The sequence below is a fragment of the Jaculus jaculus genome, chromosome 9 (genome assembly GCF_020740685.1).
Source record: "Jaculus jaculus isolate mJacJac1 chromosome 9, mJacJac1.mat.Y.cur, whole genome shotgun sequence".
Taxonomy (NCBI): Eukaryota; Metazoa; Chordata; class Mammalia; order Rodentia; family Dipodidae; genus Jaculus; species Jaculus jaculus.
Genome location: NC_059110.1, coordinates 75697429 through 75706735, shown reverse-complemented (window position 1 = coordinate 75706735; position 9307 = coordinate 75697429). Strand labels below are relative to the sequence as shown.

The window sequence follows — 9307 nt, the reverse complement described above, 5'->3', positions numbered from 1 at the left end:
GCTCCAGGTATTTTTGTTTGGAAAATCTATCACAGTAGGGCACAGTTGCTTATTGGATGAGCAGAAAAGAAAGATATGCCTGTGGCAACCAGAAAGTTTTAAGGTCTTTCAAGTTGTATAAAATGGACCTGCAGAAACATTAAGTATTCTCAGGATGCAAAGTTGGAGCTGAAATGTGATATCAAACCAGTTGCAAAAAGTATACAGCAGCCATCTCTTGAGGTCAAACCTGGTACGCAGATAGGCAAGAAGGCTTCAGGATACATAGCTGTTGGCCTTGCCCCTATCGCTGCATAATCTGATCATGCATGAATTTCACAAAAGCTTCATACTGTTCAGCTAATTTCGTATTGAGGATCTGCTCATACTCCTCCCGGATTTTATCTTCATAGTCTTTTAAGAGCTGCTCACAGAGTATTCCAACTTGTGGAAGGTTAAAGTTGGGCTGGTCCTTCTTCATCTAAGAGGAACCTGGAGAACTAGGTGCTGTGAGTGCCGTGGCCTGAGGCTGGCTTTCTGAAGAACAAGCTTCACTCTGATTAAGAACAACTTCTAAATGTCTCCACTTCTGATAACGACTATATTCTTGCCTTATGTTCTGAAAACTTTGCTCTGGAGTCGGAAGGCGCCACTCGCTGCCGGCGCGGAGGGCTGTGGTAGAGTGGGCTGCGGGGTGTGCACAGGGAATGGAGGCGCTCAGCGTCAGGGGGCCGGAGGCCTGGAGTGGGCCCAGGCAGAAGGGCGCATTGTCGCTGTTTAGGGGAACAGAAGCGCCGCCTCGAACTCCATAGGCCGCTTTAGGGTCACCCCCACACCATTCCCGCTGCGGGTGTGGGGAGGGGGTGCGGTCTGAGACTTTGACCAGGAGACTCGGTGGCAAAGGCAGGCCCGAGCTTTGCTGGGCTCCTCAGCCGGGGCTGGAAAAGCCACAAATACATTTTTTAAAAAACAGAGGACAGGGCTGAAGAAATGGTTTAGCAGTTAAGGCACTTACCTGTGAAGCATAAGAACATATGTTCAATTCTCCATGACCCTCATAAGCCAGATGCACAAAGTGGCACATGAATCTGGAATTTGTTTACAGTGGCTAGAAGCCCTGGCACATCTGTTTTCTATGTCTCTCTCTTTCTCTCTCTGACTCTTCCTTACTCTCTCTGACTATTCTGCTCTAAAATAAATAAATAGGGCTGGAGAGATGGCTTAGTGGTTAAGCGCTTGCCTGTGAAACCTAAGGACCCCGGTTCGAGGCTCGGTTCCCCAGGTCCCACGTTAGTCAGATGCACAAGGGGGCGCACGCGTCTGGAGTTCGTTTGCAGAGGCTGGAAGCCCTGGCGCGTCCATTCTCTCTCTCTCCCTCTATCTGTCTTTCTCTCTGTGTCTGTCGCTCTCAAATAAATAAATTAAAAAATGAACAACAACAAAAAAAAGGCGTGTGCCATCACGCCCGTCTTTAAAATAAATAAATAAATAAAACCATTTTTTAAAAAGAGGAGAAACTAGATCATCTATTACAACCATTTTTTTCTTTTGGGGGGATTTTTTTAAATTTTTTTCCTCAATTTTTATTAACATTTTCCATGATTATAAAAAAGATCCCATGGTAAGACCCCTCCTTCCCCCCACTTTCCCCTTTGAAATTCCACTCACCATCATATCCCCTCCCCGTCTCAATCAGTCTCTCTTTTATTTTGATGTCATGATCTTTTCCTCCTCTTATGATGGTCTTGTGTAGGTAGTGTCAGTCACTGTGAGGTCATGGATATCCAAGCCATTTTATGTCTGGAGGGAGCACATTGTAAGGAGTCCTACCCTTCCTTTGGCTCTTACATTCTTTCTGCCACCTCTTCCACATTAGACCCTGAGCCTTGGAAGGTGTGATTGAGATGTTACTCAGTACTCCAGTCACTTCTTTCCAGCACTATGATACTTTCTGAGTCGTCCCAAGGTCACTGCCATCTGAAAAGAGAAGATTCTCTAGGGCTCATGACTACCCCTGTTTTAAGTTTTCAGTATCAGGGATGTATTCCCTCCCATGGAGCAGGCCTCCAGTCCAATTAGAGGGCAGTTGGTTTCCACCATGACAGACGTGCCACTATTGCACCCGTTGGTTCATTTGGCCTGGCTGGCCAATTATAAGGCTTGCAGTATCCACTGTTGAGTAGCTTCACTGGTGGTTTCTCTTTCTCCCATTGAACTACATGTAGAATGGCTTCTTCTAGCTTTCTGTCAGCTGGTCTACATGGAGGAGGTTATCAGCTCAGTTCCAGCAGGATTTCTCAGTGGCCTTGAAGCCCAAGTATGTGGAGTCTTCAGCAATAGGGTCTTACCATCTATTTCTGGTGGGAAACCAAGAGCCTTGGCAATGGCCTATAATGTTTTGGGGGCATCAGGGCCCTCCCTGGCCAAGAACTCACAGGAGGTATCCCATCCCTGGCATTGAAAATTTTCTAACAACAATCTACGGCTCCTGAGTGTTCCATTGTCCGAAATCAGAGGATTCCATATGGTTTATTTGCATCCTCTTAGATTTTGGTTAGCCCTCCCTCCACCTTTCCTTTACTCAATCTCTTCCCCTGACCTCACTTTGGACCTTTTCAGCCCCATTGATCTATTCTTCTACTTACATATATACAATACCAACTTATTAAGGACCCTCCTCCCTTCCTTTTTCTTCCTTTTATATCTCCTTTTTAACTTACTGGCCTCTGCTACTGAGTTTTTTCCTTCTTACACAGAAACCCAATACAACCAATTTTTTAAATTATGGACTTTTTAAACTAATAAAATGTTAAGTGTCATATGTAATCATATAGGTCAGTACATCCCCCAGACTGATTATAGATAAGTTAGATCATCTTAGTTGCCAACATGTTTTTATTTTTCTCTGTAAATATGTTTATTTTTTATTTATATAAATTCTGAAATCCATTTGGGTTGGTGGTGTCTAGAACGCACGTAAGTGTGTTAACTGTTGTGACTTCTTTGAAGTTCAAATGATTTAATCAAACTGTCTTTTTTGTTTGTTTGTTTTGTTTTTCGAGGTAGGGTCTCATTGTAGCTCAGACTGACCTGGAATTAACTATGTAGTCTCAGGGTGGCCTTGAACTCACAGTAATCCTCCTATCTCTGCCTCCTGAGTGCTGAGATTAAAGGTGTGTACCACTACACCTGGCTTAATAAAACCTTTTTAAATTAAAAAAAGAGCCCAGCCAGGTGTGGTGGGACAATGCCTTTAATCCAAGTGCTCGGGAGGCAGAAGTAGGAGGATCACCATGAGTTTGAGGCCACCCTGAGATGACATAGTGAATTCCAGGTCAGCCTGGGCTGCAGTAAGACTCTGCCTCGAAAAAAAAAGAGAGAGACTACTTTAGAGATACTTGCACAACCATGTTCATTGATGCTGTAATTTACAGTAGCTAGGAAATGGAACCAGCTTAGATGTCCCTCAACTGATGAGTGGGTATGGTACATTTATATAATGGAATTCTATTCAGTGGTTAATAAAAATGAAATTTGCAGGGAAATGGATGGATCTGGAAAGGATTATACTAAGTGAGGTAATCCAGGCCCAGAAAGCCAAACATCACATGTTCTCTCTCATATGTGGATCCTAGCTACATATGTTTAGACTTGTGTGTGAGTTGGGATAAAAAAGCATAGGCCAGTAAGCTAGAAAAGGGTATAAGGGAGGGAGAATAAGGGAGGACTTAAGAGGATAGTATTGTATATATGTAAGTAGATGGACAGATTACTGTGGGTGGAATAGAGGCCAGGGGAAGAGATTGAGTAAAATAAGAGTGGGGGAGGGTTAACCAAATTCAAGATATTATGAATAAGCCATATGAAAACCTAGTTTTTTGAGTAATGGCACACTGCATGCAGTTCTATGGGAGACAGAAGTCATCAGTAGTGAAAACAGTGGACACTGTAAGCCTCAAATTTGGCCAGATAGGCCAAATGACTGAATGGGTGCAATAGTGGCATGTCTGTTATGGGGGAAATCAAATGCTCTGTAATTGGATTGGAGGTCCACTCTATGGGAGGGAATGCATGCCTGGTACTGAAAACATAATCAAAAGCCTATGGTAGGGGAGGTCATGAGCCTTAGGAGTGAAACACCTGCTCTTGTCTGGCTAAATACATACATTATGCTCACCAAACTGCCCTGTAAGCACTATACTTAACATTTGTGCCCATACATTAATGCTACTCTCACTTTTGGTTAGAGAAGCTTCTCTTTTCAGATAGCAGTGACCACTGGGATGACCCAGAAGTCAACATAGTGCTGAGATGAAGTGACAGAGGAGTGTTCAGCACTGAAACATCCCTTTCAAGCCCTCCAAGTCTCAGGGTCCATTGCAGAAGAGGTGGTGGAAAGAAAGTAATTGCCAAAGGAAGGGTAGGACTGCTTAAAATGCAACTGTCCAGACAGAAATTGGCCTCAGTATTCATGACCTCTCAGTGCCTGGCACTACCTACACAAGACCCTCATAACAGGAGGAAAAGATGCTGACATCAAAACACAAAAGAGACTAACAGAGAGAGGGAAGGGATATGACAGTGTGGATTTCTGAAGGGGAAAGTGGGGGAGGGAATCATCATGGAAGTTATCAATAAGGAGAGAGAGAGATAAGGGAGCTACTTAGAGGGATGGCTTAGCAGTTAAGGCGCTTATCTGTAATGACAAAGGATCCAGGTTTGATTCCCCAGGACCCATGTAAGCCATATGCACAAGGGGGCGCATATGTCTGGAGTTCTTCTGCAACTGCTGGAGACCCTTGTGTGCCCACATTCTCTCTGTCCTCAAACAAATAAATAAAAAGAGAGAGAAGAGGCAAGTGTTTCTGGAACTAAACATGAGGCAGAGTTCAGAGTCAGGGAGTGCTTCTATGTACTTTTTGATGGGTGTGCTCTGGCTTGCCCCCCCACCAGCCCCATCTCCTGGGACTCTCTCAGCAGGGCTTTTGTGCTTGGGTTGCTCAAGCTCTGGATGGAGTCCAAGAGGGAAATTGCACTTTGCTCTCTCTAGACTGGATTAGTTACTTTATAAATTTCTCCAGGACACCCTGCCAAAGGTGTCAGAAGACTTTTCTTTTTATTTATTTATTTATCTGAGCGAGAGAGGGGAGAGAGAGAGAGAGAGAGAGAGAGGGAGGAAGGGAGAGAATGGGCATGCCAGGGCCTCCAACCACTGCAAATGCACTCTAGATGTTTTTTTCAAGGTAGGGTCTCACTCTAGTCACTCTAGCTCCAGGATGGCCTCAAACTCCCAGTGATCCTCCTACCTCTGCCTCCCAAGTGCTGGGATTAAAGGTGTGCGTTATTACACCTGGCTTCACTTTGTTTAAAACAAATTGTGTGTGTGTGTGTGTGTGCGTGTATGCCACACACATATGTATATATAACTACATAGTGAATTCCAGGTCAGCCAGAGCTAGTGTGAGACCCTACTTTGGAAACAACAACAACAAATTATTAAAGGTCTGGAGAGATGGCTTAGTGGTTAAGGCACTTGCCTGCAAAGCCAAAGGACCCAGGTTCGATTCCCCAGGACCCACATAAGCCAGATACACAAGGTAGCACATGCATCTGGAGTTCGTTTTCAGTGGTTAGAGGCCCTGACATGCCCATTCTCTTCCTACCCCCTGCTTTTTTTAAATAAATAAAAATAATTTTTTTATTTTTATTTTTTTATTTTTTATTTATTTGAGAGCGACAGACACAGAGAGAAAGACAGGTAGAGGGAGAGAGAGAATGGGCGCGCCAGGGCTTCCAGCCTCTGCAAACGAACTCCAGACGCATGCGCCCCCTTGTGCATCTGACTAACGTGGGACCTGGGGAACCGAGCCTCGAACCGGGGTCCTTAGGCTTCACAGGCAAGCGCTTAACTGCTAAGCCATCTATCCAGCCCATAAAAATAATTTTTAAAAAAATTAGTAAAGACAGACTCAAGAAGAATAAATTATGAATTATTAAGTTATTTAGAAGGAAATTACAAATTGTGGGGTTTTATTTTAAGGGAGAACGCACAAGTTGTGGAATTTAGGAAACACCCTCTTATATGGAAACCCTGAATAGTCTTTAAGGCTCACTTCAGAGAAATTGAGGTTTTGAGGGAGAAACTGGAACAGAGCCATAAGCATGTGGAGCATAGAACGTAGATATACATGTAGGGAGACTTAGAACACACATGGCATCCACCATGTGCTTTCCTGAAGAGGGGCAGCATCAAAGCAGAGACCAAGAAGTTCAGAGGAGAAATGAATAAATACCAGAGTTACACTCCTGGTTACCCCGAATTTAAGGAAATTACACAGGTAGCAGGCCTGGAATTAGAAAAAGCACCCATGTGGTAGATCTTAGAGTGTAAGCATATACACGTAGTAGATTCAGAGACCAAAGGAAAATTGTACATGTAATTAAAGCGAGAAGTTACCCCAAACTATAAAGCAGAGGTAAGCAGAAAAAGCATCCAGACCTTCACCTTACCCACTAAGCCATCTCTCCAGCCGTTATACACATTTTAAATAAGTAAATGTACCACATCTTTGTTATCCATTCATCTGTTGAGGGACATCTAGGCTGGTTCCATTTCCTAGCTATTGTGAATAGAGCAGCAATAAACGCGGCTGTGCAAGTATCTCTAAGGTAGTGGGAAGAGTCATTAGAATATATGCCTAGGAGTGCTATAGCTAGATCATGTGATAAATCTATTTTTAGCTGTCTCAAGAACCGCCACATCGATTTCTACAATGACTGTACCAGATTACATTCCTACCAACAGTGTAGAAGGGTTCCCCTTTTTCTGCATCCTTGCCAGTATTTATGTCATTTGTTTTCTTTTCTTGTTTTTTGTTTGTTTTTTGTTTTTAGAGGTAGGGTCTCACTCTAGCTCAGGCTGATCTGGAATTCACTCTGTAGTCCTAGGGTGGCCTTTAACTCATGGTGATCCTCCTACCTCTGCCTCCCAAGTGCCGGGATTAAAGGCGTGCACCACCACGCCTGGTTTATTTGTTTTCTTGATGGTAGCCATTCTGACGGGAGTGAGGTGCAATCTCAAAGTAGTTTTAATTTGCATTTCCTTGATGGTGATGTTATCATTTTTCCTTTCTATTATGTAGGTCTTTTGTAGGTAGCATCAGCCACTGTGAGCTCATGAATATCGCAGTCATTTTGTTTCTGATAGTCTGTATTGCAAAGCACTTCTCCCCTTCTTTTAGCTCTTACCTTGTTTCTTTTTCTTTTTCTTTTTTTTTTCTTTTTATTTGAGAGAGAGAGAAATGGTACACCAGGGCCTCAGCCACTGAAATCAAACTCCAGACTCTTACACAGCCTAGCGGGCATGTGTAACCTTGCACATTGCCTCACCTTTGTGCATCTGGCTTATGTGGGATATGGAGAGTCGAACATGGGTCCTTAGGCTTCACAGACAAGCATCTTAACTGCTAAGTCATCTCTCCAGCCCTCTTATGTTGCTCCTGCCACCTCTTCTGTGATGGTTCCTAAGTCTTGGAAGCTGTGGTCAAAATGTCTCAGTGCTGAACACTCCACTGTCACTTGTGCTCAGCACTTTGGTGAGTTTCAAGTCTCTCCAGTGGTCACCATCATCTGGAAAGAGGTTTCTCTAACCAAAACTGAACCCAAACCCATTTTTAGTTCTGGTTGTTCCCTCATAGGCTGCCTCCCTGGCATCTTCTTTGTGCTGAAGTACAGACCTCATGTTACCTCATGTCAGCCTTGGCTTGCTCAGTTCCTCCGTGTGCATGACAGTAGCTTCTGCATGCTGAAGGATCTCAGCAGATGCAGCAGGTCACAACTTCCCGCAGCTCCATGATTGTACAGTCAGGGTATCTATCAGTTTTCTTCTCTGAAAAAATTACTTGGTAGCTCACATGTACCAGCTACCTTGTTTAAATTGAAGCACCCTGTGATTTAACTGCAAATACAATCCCGCTCTTCCACTTTGGTTTAAGATGTCACCTTCACTACAGAAGGAGAGAAAGATTTTGGAATTGAAAGAAAACAAACCCTTCTCCTAGCTCTACTCTTCCATGGATGTCTCTGTCTAGAATGTGGTGTGGAGAGGGGCAGCTATAATTATGAGTGGCAGGACCCCTGCTGGTGCCCTTGATGCTCACTGATACTAAACATCACCCTAAAGCCCTGTGCTCTTTGACTTCTGGTGTTGTGGTGACCAAACCTAGCCATAGGTAGGTTTTTTCATTTGATGAGCTGCTTATCAGGGTGGAACATGAACTTTAGGATCAGGAAATGGACTCTAGTTCCATCTGTACCTATGACTGTCCCCTTGGGCAAGTGACTTGGCCTCTTTAAAACTAGGTTTGCTTTATAAAGTGAACATAATACAAAACTCTCATAGGTCCCTGATCACCCAAAACATTACAGGCCATTGCCAAGGCTCTTGGTTTCCCACCAGAAATAGAAGGTAAAACCCTATTGCTGAAGGCACCACATGCCTGGGCTGCAAGGTCACTGAGAATATCTCCTCCCTGTAGACCAGCCGACAGAAAGCTAGAAAAAGCTATGCTGCATGCAGTTTAATGGGAAAGAGAGAAATCACTAGTGGAGATACTCAACAGTGGACACTACAAGCCTTAAATTTGGTCAGCCAGGCCAAATGAGTCAACAGGTGCAATAGTGGCATGTCTGTTATAGAGTAAACCATCCAGTCTCTAATTAGACTGGAGGTGCACTTCACAGAAGGGAATACATGCCTGACACTGGAAATCTAGTTAAAAGCCTATAGCAGGGGAGATCATGAATCCTAGGGCAGTAATGCCTCCTGTTGTCTGGTTAAATGCATGTATTATGCTCACCAAACTGCCCTGTAAGCATTTTTCTTTTTCTTTTTTTATTAAAAGAATAAAGTTTATTTCAAAGTAAAAGGAAAAGAGAGCAGAGAGAATAGACTTCTCCAGGAAGATGGGACTCTAGAGCTGGAAAACCGGCCTTCCCAGTGGGAGTTGGACTTTTGTTGAATGAGTGAAACCCTCTCCTCACCCAGTGTCCATGATTGGTCAGCTTAAATGAAGACGAAGTTCATGGTTCATCCATGATGTATTCAGTACTGCACAAATGCCATAAAGTCCACTAAACCATCCTCCTGGCAGGAAAAACTCTCTTAGGCCTGGATCTTGGCTTAGAATATAGTCACCTACCTACGGCTCTTTTTCCCTGTCTATCTAACCCAGGGAAACTGCCTATGTCCTTTAGTGTTTCGTCTCCTTATAGAATAAACAATCCAAAAAGAATAGAATCCCTGGATCTAAAGCATAATAAATACTCA

At 43.7% G+C, this 9307-nt stretch overlaps 1 pseudogene; it reads right to left on the bottom strand.

The window, feature by feature from the left end:
• Window positions 1-283: 283 nt before the first annotated feature.
• On the bottom strand, window positions 284-9032 carry LOC101612502 (annotated as a pseudogene).
• Window positions 9033-9307: the final 275 nt, after the last annotated feature.